At 36.6% G+C, this 25,756-nt stretch overlaps 1 protein-coding gene across 2 annotated transcripts in view; it reads right to left on the reverse strand.

Moving 5' to 3' along the window:
• tsnare1 (T-SNARE Domain Containing 1) overlaps window positions 1–24,985 on the reverse strand; it is a 192,116-nt gene extending 167,131 nt beyond the window's left edge. For both annotated transcript variants that reach the window (XM_082149365.1, XM_082149364.1), the window contains exon 1: window positions 24,897–24,985. The gene's annotated coding sequence lies outside the window, so the exon portion shown is untranslated. The remainder of the gene's footprint in view (window positions 1–24,896) is intronic.
• Between the last annotated feature and the right edge of the window lie 771 nt (window positions 24,986–25,756).

Below are 25,756 nucleotides of genomic sequence, written 5' to 3' on the forward strand. Positions count from 1 at the left end.
AAAGTTGCATACAACATTGGCATACACGTTTCTAACTTCAATAGCAAACTTAAATTTATTTGAATAAATATCAAAAATCCAAAGGGTGCGCATTATGCCTGACACTAAATGAACACTTTACAGTTGGTTTTATGACTGTAAGTCGTTCTATTCAAATGCTATCGGAGTTAGAAACGTGTAGCCTATACCAAAGTCGTATACACTTTAGAGACGGTCCCTAAATGTGCGAATGTCCAACATCAAGCCATCTGTATGCCAGTCTATCACTGGGAAACGCTCAGCATTAAGCTTTGCGCGTTATTCTGAGTCCATCTGCTTGCCTGCGAGTTTGGTCTTTTACATCACTGTAGTGTGTAGTCCATTAAGCTACGTTAAGCGTTGTATATGTCCAGCAGGGGAATCCTGAAGTATTGGGGTAAACCCTAATAGCCTGCATGCAGCACATCGCCACAATATAAAGTTAAGGCAACTAAACAACCAAGAGAAATATATGTCAACCTCAAAAATGTAACATTGGATCTGTAAATCCGCATCGGGGAATAACATTATAATCTCGTTCACGGTAGAGAAAGATGCATGTAGGCTACACAGGAAAAGTAACCGTGAAGACACTGAATTTAACATAAAACAGCCGTCATAATAATCACAAATACACTACATTGCTGTAAATGAGTTTTATGAATGAATGACTTGTTCTAACTGTTGCTGGTCTTCAACACGCGCTTTTGCACCATCTGCTGGTGAGGTAGACTAACAGCAGATGGAGAGTATGCTCGGCAATCTACTGCCTTTCCTGCAGTTCCTGGACGTCAATGTTGAATTTACTGTCGAATTTGAACCACTGAATTTGTGGAAGCGAATTTGCAAAGCGAAATAAAATGGACCGAAAATTGCCTGTTGAATATTATTGGTTGTATTTTTAAACAGTTTGAATATTTTGGAAGTGAAATATGAAAGGTGAATATGGATTATTGAATGTTTAATAATGAAAAGGTGTTTGAAATGTTTTTAATTGAAATATTCACAGCTTAAATATTCAACCATGTTGAATTTCAGCCCATAAAAATGTAAGCACTAAAAATACAATGCATTAAAATGCAAGCATGGTTAATGCAATGCCTATTTTTTTTCAAGTAGTGCAATTCAACAGACTTTTTATTTAAAAAACATTTGACATTATTCTACTTCCATACACGCGATCCTTCAGAAATCAGTCTAATATGCTGATTTGGTGCTCAAGAAACATTTCTTCTTATTATTAATGTTGAAAACAGTTGTGCTGCTTTATACTTTTATACAGTTGTGAAATCATTATATCCCATTACATGTTAAGCCTACATAAACATAAAATTATCTGAACAGCATGTAATAGGAATTCAAGTAAACACTCAATTTAACAATATTTAACAATGTAAAAGAGGATTGAACACCCGCATTCTGTTGCTGTGTGAACATTAGATGATAAAATCTTCATCCAACTCTGTTTTGATTCCAAAGCATCCTTGTGTATGTATGACATGACCTCCTCATCAACATTTTATAGACATTGAGAAAAACTGCAGAACTCCTTGAAATGGATTTAGATATGGTTAAAATGGAATTAAAATGGCACACTGCCCAAAACAAACACCAATAAACACGAGATTCGGTGGGATTGTTAGATCAGTGTGAAAATTATGTTTGTCCCATATTCTAAATCCAACATCCATCTTCAATATTTAAAATGTTGGTGTTTGTTGGGGCAGTATAAACCAGAATTAAGAGTAGAGTAAGCTGGGGGAAGTTTACAACAATGTGCATTTACTTTTAAATTGTAACCTATTCAGATATGTATGGGATGATGATGATGCATCCAATGTGTTATTAAAATAAATAAATAGAAACATTAACAACTTTAGTTTGTCATAAAATTAAAATTATTTGGACTTAAGATGGCCCCCTATGGGCTTAATATAAATATATAGGCATATGTCTTAAGTGCAATTAATATAAATTACTAAATCAACATTTTTATTTTTATTTTTATTGTTATTTGAACAAATGAATAACCATTGAGATAAAGCAAAATCCCAGTAAGAGATTAATCTGAAAGGTACATTTGATTTACATACAGGCCTATGAATATGTACTTATTTAGCTGCCCATAATTTAATGGAAGATATGTCATAATAACAACACTATGAATTCAAATCGAAAGACAACTAATAAGCCAGAATATTTAATAAAAAACAAAGTGTAAGGGATGTCTTTGTGAATGGCGGCTGCTCCTGTTCTGTGATTTTCTGCAGATTTCTGTGGGCACATATTTCGTGTGGGCCTGCTCATCGCCTATTGTTAAATATAACAATGCAGCAAAGGGAACAGCAGCTTGACATGGTGCCATGAATGTGCGTCAAAGCGCATGAGGGTGTCATTTGTTTGACGCAGGAAAAATAAGGAAACCCCAGCAAAAAAAAATTAAATCATTGACATAATTGCTTATTCTAACCATTCAACATGATCTAATATTAAGGTTTTATCATGCTAAATGTTTGTCTGCTAGATTAAAGCAGGTCTGATCCAGCCCTAGCTGATCTAGGCTCTCCATCATATTACCAAAAAACAAAAACAAAAACCTAAGCCTATATGGAGACCAGAGACAGGTCCATCACACGACAAATTATAAATTGTAATAATTATTAAATAATAAAAACACCAACATTATGCCACTGGGGGTCATTTTGAAGGGGTCCCAATAAATAATAAAAAACGCATTCGCGTGGTTTACGAATGCCCAGAGCCGTTTATTGGGCGCTACGAATGTCTATCAAATGCGCCTGTACGTAGCTCATAGCCAATCATTTCACTTATACCAGATGACGTATGTAGAGCGACAGAAATTCGACGAGGAAGAAGACGAAATAAACTTGCGTTCTAAACTACTTAGAACACTATCTAAGGCTGCATCGAAAGGTAACTTCGCGTCTGATGCCATGTTTGATCCGTAGATATAAACAAACTACTTCGGTGTGTCGCATAGACGTCGTCATCGTCTTGCTGCTCCCTCCCCGTTCTGTGATTGGTTCCCTTTTTGAGGGGAAAATCCGGTCCATGGTGTCCAGGCTGCCTAGCAGCGTGAATAAAATCGCTCTGTGCGCAAGGCAGCGTGGGAAACCCAGGCTAGTGTCCCCTATTAACAAACAAACAAAAATTAATAAAAACAATATCTAAGATGGTTGCACTTATGTGTACTTACAGTGAACTTACCTAAGAAATAGGGGTGTCGCAATATACCGGTGTTGACGATAATCGTGATATTCAAAGCATGAAATATCGACATCGTGTTAATTTAGAGTGTGACAATATACCGGTATTGGCGATAACCACAATGTTTAGAATGAATAGGACTCTTATGATAACATGACACGTAAATACTCCAGCGCCAGTACCTGGTTGACCTCTCAGGTGGCAGTATTGCACCTGCTGACACCTGTCAAATAAGAAGACGACGCAGCGCTCGTCCGCGCCCGCGCAGCTAGAGTGGAACACTCTGTCCACACCCGAAAAAAGTAAGCTCGCCAGTATTAAGAACAGAGTTCTTCGGCTTCAAAGAAAACAGCACCTTAAAGGTGGTCGCACACCGGACGAGAAGCGCAGCGCCACGTCTTTAAAATTCGAACACATTCTCTATGAGTGTACACACACCGGCGGCTGCGACCCCCAGCAACGGCTCAGGACCATGTTCAAAATCCTGCCGCGACACAGAGCGTCATTTACACCGTTTTATATTAAATTTACATTATATTTGTCTCAAATCATCGTAAATGATTTCACCCACGTGCTGCAATATACATTTAATTTTACATTAATTTACAGAAATCAGCTGCTTGAATGAAAATTGCTGATGTTATCGGATTTTCAGGTGATATTCTCAATTCATTCAGTTAACGGACACTCTGAAGTAAAGTGTTCAGATCACAGACTCAGCAACTATTATTTAATTGTACAGTGTAATCATAACATAGATAGTACAGACATTATCTCAATTCCATAATGTCCTTAAACAATGATATTGCTGGCCATAAACTGAGACGCGCGTGCGTGTGCGATACCTCGAGTTGTCATAGACGCGACGTGGCTATTATTTTACTAGTCATGGAATGGGAAACGTGACATTAACTGTTAACAGGGGGTTTCTGTGTTCATATATTAATAAAGGGTGATTATTAAAATTAAGAACCCCGTTTTCTTTACTCATCTTATTTTTGTATTTGTATTTGCACTTGATTTTTTTATTCAAATCTGCTATCTGCATGACTTTATTGGCGCCGGTGCAGCAATAGGTTTAAGAGCTTTTCAGTTCTTCAGGAAACCTTCAGACAGTGTTTTGCTTCAGTTTGAAACCAGATAAACTTCACATGCTTGTCTTCCTTCACAAGAATTTGTCATAGATTGAGTACGCAAGAAGTAAAAAATGCATGTGCCTAGTGCCTTGTCTATCAGTACCCTTATGTTTGTTGGGTAAAAAAGAAAAACTATATAAACAAAGTAAAAATGTGAATTTTTACTTTGTAAAATTCAAATTAATAGACCCACAATAACCGTGGTGTGAAAAATCTAACATCGTGACAGCCCTACTAAGAAAGTACTGGTAATATAAAGTAACTATATGGGTTAAGGTTAGGTTTAGGGGTAGCTTCAGGGTTAGTAGTTATTACCCAGTTATTACTATAATAAGTAGCCTACATATATGTACATGACTGTAAAATAAAGTGCTACCATAATATTATTCAGTGACAAAACATGATCAGTTTACCTCAAAACTGTTCAGGAATAAATCTTAAAAATGTTTAGATGAAAAATAAATAAATAAATAAATAAGAGCATAGCCATCCAATAATGTGTTTAGATTCAATTTAGTGACATCTTTCACCATCTTCCCCTCATTTTTGGATCTTATCAGCCGTAATGCTTCCATCTGTGCTTACTCTATTTTTAATTTTTTTTACCTCATATTTCCTGTATGGAAAGTACAGCCTGGACACTGTAAAACATCTGTTTTTTCACTAGAATTTTTTTTTACATGAGGGTGAAAAGGATAACCGAATTTAAATTTTTGGTATGAAACGATCCCTCTAACATGAAGGGAAGTTATTAATCTTGAGTTTGGAACTTCACATTTAGGCAACATGGTGCATGAAATATCCCAGACAGCAACATATTGTCGGCCCAGATCCGGCCCACATCTGATATACGTGGAATCCACACGTACCAGATGTGGGCCGGATCTGGGCCGACACGATGTTGCTGTCTGGGATATTCAGTCCCACTGCTTTTTGTCTCTCTGTATTCTTGTGAGCCTTGTAAACAGTGGGATTGCTAGTTACATTTTAAAAGCTTCAATCTCTAAAGCTGCCCCTTCAAAAAGTCTTTGCTCAAATGGTGTTGACATTCAGTGCCAAAACTAGAGAGTGAAGGACACATGCACTCACCCACCCAAATTTAGACAGTACAATTACCCTGTCACCTATAAGAATAACTCAATATTGAGACAAATTGCCAAGTTTTCAACCAAAAATAACCTCCATCAGAGCAAATGGTCATCATCGATGAAGGTATACCGGGATGCGGCCTAAGTCATGTCTGTGAGCTAGTGCGAGTGATTCACCCTTTTTACACCACAGCCCTATCGGCCACTTCACAGCACTCACACATTTACCACACACCAGCGTCATTTAGACATTCAGCCAAAAAGGAAGTAAAGAGATGTCAGTGTTACTTCACTAGTGAGCGCTTTTATACAATCTTTAAAGTCTTAACAAGTCCCCTTTAGATAAAATAAGGAAGCAGTGGCTAAGCTGATGACTCACCGTTTCACAATTATTCACAGAGCACACCGGGTCATGTTTTCATTCATGATTTGTCTCCAAATCAGCCACCAAAGCGAACAAACAAGTTTGGAATTCCATCATTAAAACGGCCCTTTTAACAAGCTTGTTAATGATGAGGGGGAGGATGCGAGCTAAACGTAATCTCTTCCTCTATCTCACGCTCGTAGCTTGCTGAGAATTCCCTAACAGGATTCTGTTGAGATATCCACGGATAGCTCAACACAATTTTCCAAGTAATCGGCCGTTAACAAGAGGTCTGGGAAAAACATGGCTTTGGAAATAGTACAATGGGAAAATTATTAGCCTGTGTCTGCTTCTTTTATGCCAGAGGTGCTTATCTTTAGAGCAGTATTGTTTGGCACATAAGGCAAAGTCAAAAGAACTTATGAGACTTTCTAAAATTACAATAATGAGTCTGCATTTGATCTCAGATTCCGTTTACTGTACAAGCATATACTTCAAATATTTTTAAGAGAGTATATATTTGTAAAAGAACATTATTTGTGACATGCTGTTAACTAACTTACTAAAATCATTTTGACTTGTCCTTTTGTTTTACACTAAGCAATGAACAAAAATGAAAGCTTTTTGGGAAATTCAACAGCACTGTGAATGTTAAAAATGTTCATCACACTATTTTTACATTTTAATTGCAAAGTTAGTTAATTACTTTAGTTAACAAGAACTATGAATGAACTTCTATTACTTCTACAGCATTTATTAATCTTAGTTAATGTTAATATTAAAATGAACTAATATCATAAAAATCAAAAGCTGTATTTGTTAAAGTCCCCCTGTGTTGAAAATCAAGCTTTTAATGTTGTTTATACGTCTATGTGGTGTTTTCAATATGCTTTAAGACAAACCATGTGCAAATTCAGAAGTCAACACCATTGATGAATATTTTCTCTTTAAAACTGCAGTGAACTAGCCTAGAAATCTAGACGCACCCTAGCGGCAGCAAAATGTATTTTGCAGCCAGGGCAGTCTAGCAACTCTCCATTGACTTTCGAGCTGCAAAAACCTAAATTGGGTCAGGCCAATCACGTTGTGTATAGAGTAGGCGGGGCGGGCTTAACATAATGACGACAGAGTTGCGACGGTTCCCCCTGCCACTTGAAAACAAAGAATGACGGCTGCTGCTGGAGAACAGTCTTTCGAATTGGCTTTGTCCGCGACTCTGGAGGACTTGGAGTTAGGTTTTTCTTTGAGAAAAGAGCATAGAACGAGCATAGAAAGTCATTCTTAAAAAAAGGAAGATGTGTTCGTAGTTTTGCCGGCCAGATATGGCAAAAGTTGAATCTATCGACTAGCTCCGCTGTTGGGAAAAAGCTCTGGTTGGTTGAAGCGCTGTCCTATTGCGTGCAGAGTGAATTTGAAAGACAGCCGTTTATCCCGCCCCTCGGATTGAGCGTGTCTATGGTGAGTTGCCAGACCCAACATCTTGATGTAGGTCTGGCTTGCCAGGCTAGCAGTGAACCAAAGACAGTCTCAAAAATGCGGTTTGAAATCGCTGGTGTTTCTGACGTCACAAACTACCTTGTAAACAATCCCGTCAACGTGTGATCGTCAACGAGTGGATCTCTGAGTTGGTGTGAGCGAGTGGAGGTGGGGCTAATTTGCATATTCATAGAAATGTTTTATTGTGTTTCAAACGGTTTTGTGAATGGCACACTTGCTTTACTCAGAGCATGCTTTCAGAAGAGACAGCATCTTTGGAGAGTATTATGATATGTGTGCAGAGAGTGACAAATGGCTATATATAGGTTGTCCGGAAAGCACGTATATGGAGAGAGTTTGGGCGTGTATCATGATAATTATCACCTGTGGCCATGTTCTCTCTTATTTAAAGTAATCTGGATTCATCAACATCAGAATGAGGGTAAATTGGAGCCGTTGGAAATGTTGTATTGGATTCACTGCGGATAAGAAAACGTATGCGCAATTATTAGTGACCTACGTCCGGACAGCGTACATTTAATAAAAATCTGTGTCTGTGGACTACAGCACCTAAAAATCCAGAAGTGGTCGAGCAGACAGAGTGTTCTTGATGATGTGTTCTTTTTTCTTTTTCCAGCTTGTTCTGTATAAGACCAGCTGGTCTATTTAGAAAAATATGGGCTGGCTTGTTTTTGATGATACTGTCACATTTATAAGATATGAAGACAGCTGGGCCAGGTAAGTATCAATAACACTTTAAAACAGTCTGTCCACATGGCGAGAGGAGAATTTAGGAGGAGAGTTAGAAAGGGAGTGGAGCACAGAGACCTTAATGATTTCATTTGTTAGAGAGCTCAAAGATGAGTGGGCACACATTTTTTTTCTTTTTTCAATAAACCTCTCAGTGCATTTGGATGAGTTAAGGCAAGGCTGGCTCTGCTGTTTATGTGTCATTTGGCTTTATCAACATATTCTGCCACATAATTTATTTAAAATGAGTCACCTGGGATCCGAAGGACCTTTCTGCAGTTTTCCCACTGTGAATGGAAAACACACAAAACCATCCCGGCTGGAAAGTTTTCAAATTCGAGATAGACCAATTTGCCCTCATCTGAGTGCAGCCCACAAGCAACAGTCCATTTGCATATGGCCACTGCCTAAATTACCCACAAAGCCCTTTGTATCAAAACAGCGAAGTCAGTGAGGCTTTTGTATTTTGAATTATTATTATTTATATTATTATTTGTAGCTGCTTTTACATGACTTTATGATATGCTATGAAGATTAATTGATTCTACTACAATCTCAAAACCATAGGGAAAACTCTGCACACATAATGTGAAATTTGTAAACACATGAAAATGGTTCATGATCATTTCTAGATTTATAATAGCACAGCAGGGCAAATGATGCAGCTACAGAACTTTGTTATGCAGATGCACTTAGCTGCAAATTATATCTTTACAATCTTTCCTTTTAGATGTTTTGCTTCACTCAGCAGATAAACGGGCACATAGCTTGTGTATGCTGAGTTAATGCTTTTAATGGGTCCACGCACACTTCATCCAGCTTTATATCCATCTAAAAAAACAATACATGCTCATGAAAATTGTCACTGGCTCATACAGATGCACCTTAAGAAGAATGTTTCCACTTTAAAAATAAAATAAAATAGGTAATGTGAGATCAGTTTAAAAAGGCACATTTATAGCCATGTCGTAAAACAAGTCGAAATTATGACATAGCTACTAAGCCATAAGTTATAAGATAAAAAGTAGAAATGTACATAAAATCATAATTATGATACACAAAGTTGAAATTATGAGAATGTCAAAACTATAAGATAAAAAGACAAAATTATGACATACTAGGTCTTAGTTATGATATAAAAGTCAAAATAATGAGAATCTGTCAAATTATTAGATAAAAAGTCATTTTTGAGATAAAAATTATGAGATAAAAAGTAGAAATTGACATGTCATAATTATGATATAAAAAGTCAATGAGAATCTGTCAAAATTATTAAAGTAATTGAGATAAAAATTATGAGAAAAAGATACAATTTCATTTATGAGATACAAGTCATAGTTGTGAGATTAAAAAGTAGAAATTGACAAAAAAGTCATTATTATGATATAAAAAGTCAAAATAATGATAATCTGTTAAACTTATTAGATAAAAAGTCCATTTTGAGAGAAATATTATGAGTTGAAGTCAATTATAAGACAAAGTCGAAATTATCACATAGTAAGGCATAGTTATGAAATTATGTAGAAATGGACAGTCATCATTATGACATGAAAAAGACAAAATAATGAGAATATTTACAAATTCTTAAAATTAAATAAATAAAATGATAAGTTAAAGTGAATTATATAACAAAGTAGAAATAATGGCATAAGTCATTATGAGATATAGGGCCCTATCTTGCACCCAGCGCAAGTGACTTTGTACACCGACGCATGTATCATTCCTATTTTGCACCCGCGCAAAGCGGACTTTTCCCTCCACAGAAGCACGTCGGTAAGTTAGGAAATACACTTGCGCTCCCGGGGGCGGTTCAGCGCAAAGAGGAGGCGTGTTCCGGCGCAAACGTTCATTCATGCTATTTTGCAGGTTTAGAAAACAATTGCGCCACTAACCAGGAAAAAGTAGTTTAAAGTCAGTGGCGCGTTGCGCATGTTATTCATATGCTATTTTAAGGGCGCATGCTTGGCCATAATCAATGTAGCGTGTGCACAACGCGCACTTTGATTCTCTCATCTACACAGAAGCAGCAGTTTTCATTTTTGCAAATCATACATTATTACGATAGATAGATAGATATATAGATAGATAGATAGATAGACTATTTATTATAAAAGCATACATCTAGCTTACACATTTACCCAAATTATCATACGCCTGTTTAACCGAAGTTAATTTGGGTGGGTTTCTCCATTTCAATGTAACTTCTCTCTTTTACGGCCGTGACGAGAGCGTTGCTCTCCTTGGCTGTGAACCGCTCCTGGCGCGCGCCTGGCAAATCCGCCGTTTCAATAGCAATCCGCTATGGAAAAAGCGCGTTTGCTCTTAAAGGGAATGTGAGATGACGCTCTGATTGGTTTATTTCACGTTACGCCCAAACCACACCTATGAATAATGAAGCTACTTCAGACCAACCCATTTTAGATTTGCGCCTGGCGCAAGAGTCATTTATCCCGCCGGGAAAATAGCAACAGCGCCGAGACCCGCCCACAAAGTTACTTGCGCTTTGCGCTTTGACACTTGCGTTTCAGATCGTTAAAATAGGGCCCATAAAGTAGAAATGTATGAAATGCCAAGTCAGAATTATGAATTGCAAAATTCACAATTGTAAAAACTAAAGTAGTGATTGTGAGATTTAAAATCAAAATTATGATATATAAAGTAATATTGTGATATACGTTGAAATTGTAAAATATGAAGTCTTATTACAAGAATTACAAAAAAATTGCCACCCAATTAGTTTTTCATTTTTTAAAATCTGATACAGATATAGGCTCCATAAATATTGCGCACACACAAAAAGGTATACAAAAAAATGATGAAGCTAAAGAAAGTTTGCAATTGCACGGACTGAAACAACAACAACATTGCACGCTACATTTACAGCTTTATTTTGGGCAGTAGCGCATGGTGAGGTCAATCAGAGGAGATGTGGTAGGAGTCCACTGATGTGACGCTTAGGGGCTAAACACAGTCTTACTCATTTCAATTCAATTTCAGAATGTGGGAATGAAACGTAAAAACAGTCTCAGCAAGTCAACATGTGTACCACTGTGTACGAGGACAAGTCACCACATCAAAAGAGCTAGGAAAAGAGCTATAAAGAGAGATGGAGGGGAGAGAGAGTTTGAATGGCGAGTCTGGGTGTCTGGACAAATGTTAGCCTGAAGCACAAACAATGATGCAGAGCTGGGTGAAAAATGCAAGATTATTTGGCATATTCCAACACAGCAGGCTACGCAACCATTGGCAGAGGAGGAAAGAGAGGCTGACACTCCTCAAAAGTGTATTTAAAATGCAAAACAAGTTAAGTGATAAAAATGAACCGTTATATTAATAAAATGTACCTACTAACGTGCATAACACTGATCAATATAATGTAAAAGGACTTTAAATACATTTATTTTTTATGCAAAAGGTAGGTTTTTGAAGTTGAAGTTGCTTTGGAACAATATGGTAAAAAGTTATACAAATAAAATTCAAATGAATTCGAAATGAAATTTGCCTACTCTTGCATAAATAACCAGTCATTGTCACAGTTTCACCAGACAAATAGCTATATTTGGGAAGAATGAATCATTCTAGAATTATTGGAGTGGTTTTGTAGGGGAGTGAATCTGCATAGAAAATAATAAACAAATTACTAGCATAGATAAATACAATAAAACAAAGATACAAATTAAATAAACGGTGCTTTATGTTTTTTTGTTTTTTTTTCAGTTAAGTCTAACAATATCCAGGTACAGCAATTGAATAATCAAATGTAAAATAATACTACATAGTCTTCACTGTATAAATTGTCCAAAAAAATAAATAAAAAATAAAAATTACTCAATGTCAGCTCAGAATAAAACAAATTAGTAATGCTAGCTTGTTTCTATTTGTGGAAGCGCATATGTCAAGGTAAAACTTGCAGCCATGCATTGGCATACTTAAAGATTTCTGCACTGTGTACGCATGGAATTCATAAGAACACAGCAATTTGGGTCTAAAATGAGCTTTTTAAATGCCATTTAACGAGATGATGGCATGTGATGTATGTAGACATTTACACTGGACCTAAGGCTGTTTTGGCTGCCAGTGCTGTATGCCACTGCTGGACATGGTTATGACCATCCCTTTGGGATTACAAGCTGTTTTAGGGTTGGACTTTGGGAGAGATGATCTCACTATGAGCTCCGAGGGCTCCCTGGCTCATGAAGGGGAGTGAGACAGATGGTACACTGGACCTCCAAGTTCCAACCTTCTGGTTCTCTCCTCACACCACATATGTTTCCCCCTACAGCTACAGTACATCCTGGTGATGGGTTTCCCACAATCCAACATACTCATGGCATATCTGGCCCAAATGGGATAAGGAAGGACACACAGGACGTCTCCTTGGCAGGGTCCGACAATGTCATCATAGTAGAAAAAAAAAAAAGAAAAAAAAAAAGAAAAAAGTCAATGGAATGAATTCATAAGTCTTTCTTTGAACTTGTCACAGAGGTACAGTGAGGGTTTTACATGGTAATGTGCAGGGTTGCAAAGAATAGATATAATGAATTCAAAATCGAATCTGTCACAGATAAAATTGTGTCACAATACTTTTTAAACACTTATCTGACATTGTCCCCAAAATAAGTCAGATGTGAAGGGGGGAATCTCATATCAAGTGAGAAATGATATGTGCATTATCATTCACGCTGTGTTCCATGCACTGTGGGGTCACAGTTTGAAATTAATGGATACAAAGGCCACATAATGTAAATAAATGAGAATGCCTTTCTACTGAGCTGTCCTCATGAATTGCACACAAAAACAAATACTCCACAACTAGTGTAGTACAATACATTATTTGTTACATTTAAGAGAGATTATTTAGTTTAGTAGTAACATGTAACTATGTCACTTCAAAAATAAAGTGTTCCCCAAAATAGTAATTGGATATGCATGTCATCTTACTGAATGTTGCATTTACTTTAACAACAAAACAATACAATGGCACTTTTTTGTTAGTGTTTGTAATGAATCTAAAAAAGCCACATTGACTCAAAAAGAGTTTGATTTGGGGGGGAAATGCAGGTGTTCATTAGTACATGCTGAGATGTTGTTTAAAGCATGCATGTGTTGGTAAGTCTCTGTGAAGTAATGTGGCAGATGGTAAAATCTGCCATCGATGAGTCACATTATTTGCCCATTTTCCATAACCTGTCAAAGTGTGTGTTATTTCAATGCACCATCTGATAATGTGCAGAAACTATTTGGGGCTTTGGCTCTTGTTATATTATGCTACACTTCAAGCATTACCAGATAACAAAGTCGTCCTCTGGAATCGCTTTATGAAAGTAATAACCAGTGATGTATATCACATAAACAGTGAAACAGTGTGCAGTAGCCTTATCTATACAACAGACTGGCTGTGCAGGTATTGAATCTCACATCTCCTGCAATCTCATCTATAATCAAAGCCAGAAAATATATTTTTGAGATCATATCTAATCTGGCTTCACATGCAAGCTCAAAACCCTGGATTGTGAAAGTGATATCTCGCTGCATTTAAAAAGTCATATTTATTGTAGTTTACAATCAGTAAGAGCCTATTTATTAAGGTGAGAAAGAATGTGGTTAAACAGAAAGGGGAAGGGGGGTGAAATCAATTCACAGAAAAGTAAACTTCAGCATCTGGATGCCCTTGTCAATGCCTCCTGGAACAAATAAAGTTACAGAGCAGAACCAGGAACTAATCTCATTAATGGCTGCCATTTGTGAGTGATTAAGGTCTGTCCTCATTCAATGGCACACTGGACATAAAGTTCTTAGAGGTTAATAACCAGTTACAATCAATTACTCAACTAATATGATACAATCAATGGGTTCCTCTAATCACATGAGGTGACAAAATGGAGCCGACGACTATCAAATCGCTGGGAAATCTGAGCTGAGGCATAACAGGCCAAGGTGAATGCAACTAGCATTGTGTATAGGCTACGTTCACACTGCCAGTCCAAATCCGATTATTTGTGTATCCGATTGGAATCTGATCTAAAATTATTGATGTCCACATTGTGTATCGCAACTGTTCAGAGCCGATTTGTGTGTGCATGCAGCTCTTTCATTTTTAGGAATATCTGCATTGGTTTCTATGACAATAGTGTTGGTAAGCATACACCAAAAAAAACAAAACAACAACAACTACAACCGCAACATGGAGGGGTTTGCAAAAGAGATGTTGTCTTTTTATTTTAATTTTACAACATGACAATGTGTAGCCGCCACGCTGGACTACTGCGTCTTCTGAGGCAGCGGCAGAACCGTAGGAGAAATAGGATTTCAAACCACATATGGATGTAGCTTAAAACGGACTTAGAACAACAGGATCTGAACCTTAACATCATACTGTGGGCTGACATCACAAGAAAGGTTCAAATGACATTTCATCTACTGAAACCTGTAGTATCTGGAATGAACAAATATCCAATAAAACATATGCAACATTTCAGTTGGTTTGCAGAAGGAAAAACCTTATTCAGTTTCTCCAAATAGAAATAAATTTCACATGATTCTGTACAAAGCTTTAAAAGACAAACCTGCCATGAGCTATATGATTAGTATAATGATATATGCTTCTGTTGAAGCCATTTGCCAATGTAAATTCAAACTTCAACTTCCTTAATAATTCATTAAGCCATATATAACCAAAATCCAGGTAAGAAATACACCGAATCTTAGAGAAAAAGATCCACCAATCAGAGAGTCTTTGCAAAAAAATCAGGATAAAAAGTGCTCAGAAGTGACCACCAAATGTCATTATCAAGCCGGTCTCCTCACACACTCAAACTACTTATATTTATATATATATATATATATATATATATATATATATATATATATTGTTCATTATATATAATAATAAACAATAAACATAATAAACAAATAATAAAAAACATATAAAATAAAAAAATAAACATTTTTTAAATTCCATAAAATCTTACTGACCCCAAATTCATCAACATTTGAACTGGATCAAAGTAGTTCATCAAAGTTGTCCTAAGACAAGAACGGGAATTGTTCAAAATTAATGTATAAATTTGATGAGAGGTTTTGATCTACTTCAAATGTTGACTACTGAATACAAGTGTTTGGGGGTCAGTGAAATTTTATGTCATTCTTTGCAGCAAGGATGTTACAAATTGATCAAAAGTGACTGTAAAGACATTTATAATATCCCAAAATTGTATATTTCAAATAAATGCTGTTCTTTTGAAAGTATCACAGTTCCCACAAATATATTAAAAAGCACAACTGTTTTCAACAATGAAATAATACGAAATGTTTATTGAGAACCAAATCGTATATTATAATGATTTGAGTAATATGATGTAATGAGTAGCCTAATAATGCTGAAAACTCAGCTTTGCCATCAAAAAAATAAATCAAATTTTAAAATTAAAAAACAGTTGCTATATTTAAAAAAAAAAAAAAAAAAAAAACTGTTACTGTTTTTACTGTATTTTTAATCAAATAAATGCAGCTTTGGTGAGCATAAGAAACTTCTTTCAAAAACATAAATTTACCGACCTCAAACTTTTGATATATACATAAATAAATATAAGTTTGAGAGTACAGGGAGATATACAATAAATGTAAAAGATATACCGTAGTTTTTATATTCATTGAATTATCTGGCTACACAATTGAAAAATGTTAAAGCTAAAATGACCCTGCTTTAAACCAGACCAGTTCCGCATGTGTCTCATACATTATCTTTAAACACTTTTTATTACAATAATTATTAGTTTAATTAGACCTAACCCTTGTCCATTCATTACTCACACATCTCCAAAGCACAGGGCTTATTATCTTGTTGGGTGAAACCTCTTGTCTGCAGGGGTACACATTAAATCACAGCCTGGTTCTTTCCCAACCGGCTGCTATGCAGTCCAATTACGCAGATTTCGAGTTACTTACTTATGCAATCAAGTAATTACAACCCAATCTCACCCGAGTCGCAAGCATAACATAATCTTTAGATTGGCAGGGAAATTATGTCCAATGATGCACCATTTTTCGAGATGTGACAATTGCCTTCTTAATTATGATGCCATTGTGTCAACTTGCTTTCTCAACCTAATCAAAAGCATGTGTAATCATGAAAGTGGTCCTGAGATATGGACCATGATGTTGTAATTGCATTTTAATCACACTGGTGTAGGGAACATGGGTTCTTGCTATCTCATCAGTTTCTTAAAATTTAAGTCAGAGAGAGATGTCTGGCAGCTTCGGGAACTAAAAGGGGCCTAAAGGTTTGCTTTAAAACCCATGTAGGACTTTGTGAACTGTCTTGGCCTGACAGCAAGACCAGAGCAGTTTTGCTTGATAAGGTGAAGTGGAGAAAGAGAGCAACGTGACGGGGATACGAATTAATTTCATTTCCCAGAATGTGCTGCTCTTCTATAGAGTTTTATCTTTCACTTGAACCAAAAAGACTAGCTTTAATTAATGTGATTGTGCGATATCCATCCTACTTGAACAAATGTGATCTATGCCGAGGTAAACTGACTTATTTTGCAATTAGTCTTATCAGAAGGGGTGTAGGAGCGATCAGTAAAAGGGGGGGGGGGGGGGGTTATAAATCTCATCAAACCTCTCATGACATGGTTTTTAATTACTATACTGTACATCAAAAAGATACTCCCATATGAGGTATAAAAGCTTAAAGGTGAACTAAGTAACTTTTTTACCTTAACCGAACAGCTTTGGAGTCATTGTAATGGTTATATTACTGATTTCGGGTTGAATGGTGGTCGTCTCGCACCCCCCTGGTGCCTGTGAGCCGCAAAACCACCCTTGCAACTTTGGGCCGGCGGGCCGCCGGCCTCAGTGTTAGGAAGTATCGTGTGATATCAGGTCTCGCGAGGTAACGAATTGCTTTACGGCACTGCACGCGTACACGCCCTCATCCATCCAGTATCCGGCTAGCTATAAGAACAAGGTAACGCTAGATATTGAGTTCTTCAAGTTTTCATAATGGCTGAACATGTAAAAAAGAAGCAGAAAGCTAGGAAATCTTTGTCAGAGGACCAAAGAAAGAGGAAACGGGAGACTGACCGAGCGTGAAGTCAGACTAGAGTTAATATTGGACCGGCTTTTTCAGAATGGAGAGAACTGAAAGAAACCGAAGCCTGCAAAACCGATGCTGACCTGGCCTTCTTGCTGTTGCACTTGTATCTTTAGAATAAACTGTGTTTAATGTTTGTATTTCTTGTAATTGTGACCTCAGGATGTTTGTTATTGTCTGTTTAGGTTTTTATTATGGTCGCTGTCTGTTACGGGCTTACTAGTACGCTACTGTAACTTAGATGTTAGCATTTTCAGTAGTAAACAAACGTGTTTGTTTTCTGTAGTGTTTTGTCCGTTCCTCTATCAGGTTTTATTTGTGTTACTGAGATCGCCTATAAATCGATATGAAATTCTTCAAATTATGCTTTAGTTTAGCTTGCCGCCTGCCTCAGAATTAGTAACGTTATATGTTGCATGTTCACAGATCTAGCATGTTAGGATGCTAGCTAGCAATACAACTTATTATGAAATTTCAAACCAAACGGTATGAACGAATAAATTATAGCCAAAATAAATAAACAAACTAGGCTACGTGTTTGACTTTGTTTGGTCAATCGTTATGATGGACAACTCGGATCACCGTCAAAATTATAAAAGAATGTAACGTAACATTTATTTTGATAATGTATAATCTAAGTGTCTATAGCTATAGTTCAAACTTAAATAGAAATAAATAGCGGAATATTTCTTATAGTATTGTTTTTCGCCATAATGTTACTGATTACGTTTGGCAACACAATACAAATATACACTATCTCAACATTTATATGATATTCTTCTGAGAATCATACATACTTCAGTTGACATGGCTCCGTTTGTTCGCCGGCTTCTCTGAAAACAAATGCACATGGCCTGAGCGAGATGGGAGGGGTGAGTGTTGACAACGAGTTTACGACAGTTTTCTCATAATATATATATACTCCGAAACTGTAGGGGGAGCTCGAGAGAGAAACCTGCGAGAAAACAGCCAGTCTTACTGAGCGCTGCTTTAAACACTCAAATTTACTGAAGTGTCAGCACAGAGGTCAGCAATTAGCAGGCCACGGAGTCTAGATCCGGATTGGTTCTGTCTGGACCGTGCATCATTTCTCATTTAGTATAATTGTAAACAAACATATACAGCAACAGAAAACAAGAGGTCTGAGTTTTGCAACCCTGCACAGCTACTCGGCCACTTCATTTCCTTGTCCGACTGGCATAAAACTAAATTTTTTACAAACTGTTTCATATGTGTGAACTGATTAGAATTGCATTTGAAAATACATTTAATTAGCTTATGACCATTAGATCAAAGCCAGCTTGTGAGGTTTAGAAGGTCTATGAAGCCCCGGTTTAGGTGGCTAGCCAGGTCTGTTTCAGTTTAGTTTGCGCCTACCCTGTGTTTTATGCACCATGCAAGTGTCTTGGCTATATTAGCTGTGTTCATCGCCATAATAACTTGTGCTCCAAGGCTTACCTGCTTACCTGTATGTTCTGGATAAGAAATCTCAAACTGAATTTGGACCAATCAGCTGTGAGCAAAGTGACATCTCTGACGAAATAAAGTCTCTCCCCCAGTTTCGCTTGCTATAAACTTAATCCATTACACATAAGCAATTTTAGTTTAACAATGATTATTACGCATTTAGTTTAAATGTATATAAATATGTACAGATAATATGTAATATAAATATGTTTTAGAATCAATAGATAAAGCTTTAAAATGGACTACAAGTGAGCTTACATATTCAAATCTACCCATAGGCCTATTACCAACTACATACCTAACTATATAACTTCACAACTTTTACTTGCACTGATATAGCAAAATATGTTCTTCTTGCTGTGTAAATGCATTTATATCCTTGATACTCTTTAAAATCTTAATCTTCAGCAGAAGAGAGATTTGAACTGTGCTGACTCTCTCAAGAGAAGCGAATCTCAGTTTTGCATGTTTTAACACACATGATTGGCTGTTCGCTACTGATGTCACACTTGCTTGTGCACACTCTCCATGAACTCAGGATTAAAGCCTGAGTTGACAGAGAGAGTTGATGATCAGCATCATGGTACCAACAAAGCCTGATTGGATTGATTTGTCAACTCAAAAAGTTTCCTGTAACCCTGAGTTTGTTCAAAAACAAAACCAACATACATACATAAGTACCAGACAAGCCAAAAATGACTCAGTAGAATAAAAGAGAAATCCAGGAAGACAAACTATAGAGTGTTAAAAGCCAAGGTGAATAAATAAGTCTTAAGATCAGAGGTGGGTAGAGTACCCAAAAACTGTACTCAAGTAAAAGTACAAGTACTTATATAAATATTTACTCAAAGTAAAAGTAAAAGTAATAATCTTAATAGTTACTTGAGTAAGAGTAAAAAAGTATCCAATGAAAAAACTACTCAAGTAGCGAGTAACTTACTTCGGATTATATATAGGCTATTCTGTATATATATATATATATATATATATATATATATATATATATATATATATATATATATATATATGTGTGTGAAGAAGACTTCAGATGCAAAAGCCTCTGAGTGCCATCTGAAACTTTCTTCTAAAACAAGCATTTTTATCAAGCTTGTATATTTAAGTTCAGTAATTTCACTTTAATGACAATTAATAGGTACTTTTCATTGCCATTTAAGTGAAATAACTGAACATAAACGTACAAGCTTGATAAAAATGCTCTTTTAGAAGAAAATTTCAGATGGTACTTAGAGGCTTTTGCATCTGAAGTCGTCATATATATAAAATTATATTATTTAGATGTTTTATTTTTATTTAAATTACTATTATTTTCATAAGTAGATTGGCTCTCTTTGCAACAAAAAGCCTTTTCTCCCATCTGTAGTCCGAAAAAGAAAATCATTGCCTGTCCTTTGGTTTGTATAATAGTAATATAACTTATACAACTACATTTGGATTATTAGACAATGCCGAAATAAAGTGAATCTGCAGAGTGTTGCATTCAAAGGCAAGCAATTGACAGAGAAGAAAGAGTTAAAACTCTTCACATGTGCTCGCGCTCATGACTGCTACTGAACATCTGAACACACAAAAAAAAGTAAGTTACATCGACGAATCTTCTTCTGTCGGTTCTCCAAAATATAATCAAATGTATATTTCTGAAAGCATGTTTAAACTGGTTAACTGTGTCTACGGCAGGCAATTAAAGGCATTCGTTTTCAAGTCGAGTTCGCACGCCACTGCGCAACAATACACACAAACTACCGCGGGATGGCGGGTGCTCATAAACTGTGGGCAATGGTAGCTTATTTAATGTAAATTAATGTATATGTCCAAAAAACGGGCAATGTCATACTTTCTAGTAGTGCTATCATGGCGTAATAATCTGTTTGGTTGTAAAATGTATTACCTGAGTGAAATTAAATCGAGTATATCGTCCTGTGGAATCATTCATTCACAGACAGCTTACGAAGATGTTCAACTAATAAAGATCTTCATCGCTGGCAAAAATATGATGCATTTGCAGATTTGCTCTCACTTGACTGTACTGTAGGTCCACGGCCACTTCATCCAACGCTCTTGATGTCCTTAAATCTTTCTGTTACGACTCCGAGTCCAGTGTGAATTGAAACGCTTCAGATGATTCAGTGCGTGCAGGAACTGAACAGTTCAAGTTCATTCAAACTGATTCGCGAACCGATTTAGACAGATCTGCCAACTTGTTTGATGAAGACTTTGAACAGAATCGACTCAAAAGAGTGATTCATTTGTGAATTGAGCATCGCTCAAGCCCAGAAAAAAGATACATCGCACTTACGCATTTAACAACACATATTGCATTAAAATAAAGTAACGAGAGGAACGTCGCCCAACGTAACGAAGTAAAAGTAGCCTACAGTTTTTTCATTAGAAATGTACTCGAGTAAAAGTAATAAGTACCCACATTCAAATCTACTCTTAAAAGTACAATTTTTCCCCAAAAATACTCAAGTAATAAATGTAATGAAGTAAATGTACTTCGTTATACCCACCTCTGCTTAAGATGAGATTTAAAAGTACAGATAGATGGGGCATGCCTAATAGGAGGAGGAAGGCTGTTCCACAGCTTCGGCCCAGCAGCGACAAAATCTCAATCACCACATTTTTTAAGTGTTACTTTAGGAACTGTAAGAAGGCCAAGGTCACAGGATCTCAGGTTTCTAGATGGAGTGTACAGAATCAAAAGATCCGTTAAAGGGATACTCCACAGAAAAATGAAAATTCTGTCATCATATACTCACCCTCATGTTGTTTCAAACCTGTATGAATTTCTTTCTTCTGCTGAACAGAGAGGAAGATATCTAGAAGAATGTCAGTAACCAGACAGTTTTAGATACCATTGACTTCCATAGTAGGAAAAAAATATACTATGGAAGTCAATGGTATCTAAAACTGTCTGGTTACTGACATTCTTCTAGATATCTTCCTTTCTGTTCAGCAGAAGAAAGAAATTCATACAGGTTTGAAACAACATGAGGGTGAGTATATGATGACAGCATTTTAATTTTTCGGTGGAGTATCCCTTTAAGTATTGAAGTGCCAAATTATTCAGGGTTTTGTAGACAAATATTAAAATTTTAAACTCAATCCTATACTTTACCGGAAGCCAGTGCAGAGACATTAAAATAGGTGTTATGTGGTCGTACTTTCGCTTCCCTTCAAGTACTCTAGCGTCTGCGTTTTGAACCAACTGCAGACAAGAGATGGAAGCCTGACAAATGCCATAATACAGAGAATTACAGTAATCAAGCCTAGATGTAACAAATACATGAATAGCTGTTTCCAAATTACTCCTTGATAAAATGGGCTTCACTTTACTTAGGCGGCGAAGTTGGTAAAAGCATGACTTTACAACAGCTGAAAACTGTTTGTCAAACTTTAAACTGGAGTCAAATAGGAAGCCCAGATTCCTGGCACACTTTGTGTTATATGGGGTGAGAAAGCCAAGATCAAAATCACAGTTTTCCTTGGGGCCGAAAATAATAAACTCAGATTTGTTTTAATTTAAGTTTAAAAAAATTGCTTGAAAGCCATGACTTAAGTTCGTTTAGGCAAGTTCAGTTTCCTGTGTTCTCTTTGTTCATGCTCATCTGTTGCCATGGTTTTTGATTTGCCCCCATGTGTCTCACCTGTGTCTTGTTAATTAACTTGTTGAGTCCCAGGCTGAATCCGAAATCGCCCCCTATACCCTTAAATAGGACACCATATGAGGGGACAGCCATTTGAAGTGGTGTCCGAAACCATAGTGGACGTTATAGAGTGCACTCAATAAATCCCATAATGCACCGCAATAACAAGTGACCAATTGATGTACATCCAACGGTTAGAGAATACTCATAATGCACTGTGAGGTTTGTGCCGAATTAATTCCCGCCTCTCGCCAGAAGTAGGCGCCCGGAGCTGAATTATCCATCCAATAATTTTCCAAACCGCTGATCAAATCTGTGTACAGCGTAATATCATACAGGTATAAATTCATTTTTGATTGATTATTAAATAAAGGTTTATACATGCTAGTTTCCATGAAAGAACTCAAGATAAATCTTTTCATCTTCCTACTGGAGCTGCCGGTTTCAAATGATTATTAAACAGAAAGCACAAACTATGCAAAAATGGCTGCCCTTCCGGCGCACTCAGGCCCCGTTTACACGATGGGAAAACGCAGATATTTCCCTGCGTTTTGGCCTGTCATTTACACGAAAACGCCGTTTTTATCCCAGAAAACGATTATTTCTAAAAACTCCGGCCAAAGTGGAGATTTCTGAAAACGCCGGTTATGTGTTGCCGTGTCAACTGGGAGAAACGGGGTTTTAGGTTCTCAAACGTCACATTAATTCGCCAGAAAATGCTTACGTCATGTGAGCGCCCTATGTTTAGAGTTTGTTCCATACTGTCTATGAGTTTGTTTGGCTACTATTTGATCATGGATGCTGTTAAAGTGGTACTCATTTTTACTTTTGTGAAAACGCTTTTGGCCTGTTTGCATTTGCTTCGCTGTCTGTCCACACGAACGAACCTCGCGCCATGTCTATTGTTTTGAAAGGAACAGGAAGTCGCTCGTGCTATTCGTCGTTGTCGATTTTGAGGATTCTGATTGGCTTGCATGGCTTTATCCTTCTCCTTACACTGCCGCCCCTTTGTATTTATGCGGGTTGATGTAAACGACAACTTTTTTTGAAAACGATATTGTGTGCACGATGTTATTTTTGAAAACGGAGGGGGAGAAATATTCGTTTCTCTAAATACCCGGCTATGTGTAAATGTGGCCTCAGTGTCCGATTCGCTCACTCATTTTCATTTACTCCTTCAAGTGAACTAGAGGAGTAATGTAGGGAATAGTGAATGGGGGTATGGGGCTGATTTCGAACAGTTTCCCTAGGCTTTATCCATTTTTAGATGTTCGTGGTTGTTCTGTCTGTGGTTTTGGAGAAGCTCTAAGTAACCTGAGTTTTTGTTATTTATAATTTGTTACTAAATTAGACTGCTGCGCATAAATACTGCTTTTCATCCTTTTCAACCACGCCGTGACATATAAGCTTTTTGACAATTATGATTATAAAATCACCCCAAATAATTTGGTGATAGGCAGATTTGGGTAGATAAATTAGCCATGTGGGCAAGCAGCATATATCTCCCAAAATGTTGGAAATTGCAATGAAACTTTTTATTAGTGTGCAATAAATAAATAATGTGATAAAATCAAGGGCTGTGATTTAATTGTATTATAAACTATTATGTAATTATAGAAATGAAATAAAAACCTATTGTGTTAAAGGTAGAAAACATACAGTATTATAATAATTACAACTTCCTTCTTAACAGATCAGTTTCCCATTTGCCTCAGCAGAGAGAACATTATGATATATTATGAGCAATAATAAAGTGAATGAGAAAAGACAAGATCAACATACATTTAAAAAAAAAAAAACCTTACCAGGGTTGTCAAAACTTTAAACCTTCAAACATTGCGGCTTTATCAAGCCACAATTCTTTAGAAATGTGGCTTTTCTGGATAGAAATTACATATTAAATGAGGTTAAATTAACTTCCTTACACTCAAATTGCAATTTTTGTTTGCGACTTCAATTCAAATTTGATTCAAAGTAAGTAATTCAGTTTTTTATTTAAAAGGCATTCTCAATTCATTTCTGAAAGACACACAACCCTGTAATTGTGTAAAATAATGTATAGACATATTTTAGCATCATGTGCATGTTCACAAAAAACATTGTGAACAAAGCTCAGTTCACTTGACCAACACTGCAAAACAAAAGATACCCAAAATGAAAACAGTGGGTTATTATGCAAGATCTACTTAACGGAATGGTCAGTTGAACAGTCAACAAATGATTCAAACAAATTTGACTGGCCATCAAAAGAAGACAAGACACACACACACACACAACAGCTCTCCAAAAAAAAATCCAGCCCCTTATTATAAACCAGAAAACACAACTGCAGACTAACACAGAAATTCATAAATACAGTCTTCAACCCACATAACAGATGGGACACTATGTTTATATTTATCACATCACATGCAATTATCCCAAAACACACTGTTCTTTATGAATGCCACGATAACAACAGAGCATCCTTTCAGGCCTACCCTCCCCCTGCCTCTCACCTCCTCTCCATCCTTAAACAATGACCTCCGCCTGACACAGTCTCAGCAAAAAAAGAACAATCCATTTAACCAGAGCATAAACTGAACAAAGCTAATTGTCATACTTTACCTTTTTTCTTCTTGAGAGAGCACTTAGCCTTAGCAGTCAAATCAGATGCAGGAGAACCTCTCAGATTCAACCCCGGCTAACAACATCACATGACTCTGTACCATCTGCTCCTTGCTTATAATCATGTGACCTGAATGAAAACGTGGGATTATGGGATATGTAGTTTAATCTTAAGAATGCATTAAAAGTGTCATTTGTGATTTAGATTTAATCACTTATACAAATTCCCCAAAAATGTGACAGCAAATGCATATATTAATAAAAACTTGAGGAATTATTATAATTATTTTAAATAATTATATAATAAAATAAAATAAAAATAATAATAATAATAATTTTGTTCACAATTATGGGAATTTTTAAATGCATTTAAATTATATATATATATTTTCTTCTTCTTTTTTTTTTTTTTTCACTTTGCATAGTATAATCTAAATTATTGAGATACATTTTAATACAAATATAGAAAAGGCTGAACTGAGAAAATGACCTTTCTGGGTCGGGCTGTTAATATTACATTAGCACGTGTCTGTGTATGAATGTGTGGGGGGTTGGTGGGTCAGCAAACGCCTCTGGGTTAAAGGAGTATACAGACATAAAGGAGTATAAAGCAGTAAGACAGCCCACTGTCCTCTTATTCCCTCCTGCTACACACGCACATTTCTCCTAGAAAGTGGATGGAATTGTTAAAAAGCCTCCGAGTGGGGCTGTACACAGAGAAACTGAATTAAGTGAAACAGGATGACACTCCCGCCACCCCTTGACCTTCACACACTCACACCGTCTGCATATGCAATGCATGTCAACCTCAAGCCCGGATCTAGGACAGTGCCAGGACCACCGGCCAAATGTGACACTGA

The sequence above is a fragment of the Leuciscus leuciscus genome (genome assembly GCF_965113295.1).
Source record: "Leuciscus leuciscus genome assembly, chromosome: 20".
Classification (NCBI taxonomy): Eukaryota; Metazoa; Chordata; class Actinopteri; order Cypriniformes; family Leuciscidae; genus Leuciscus; species Leuciscus leuciscus.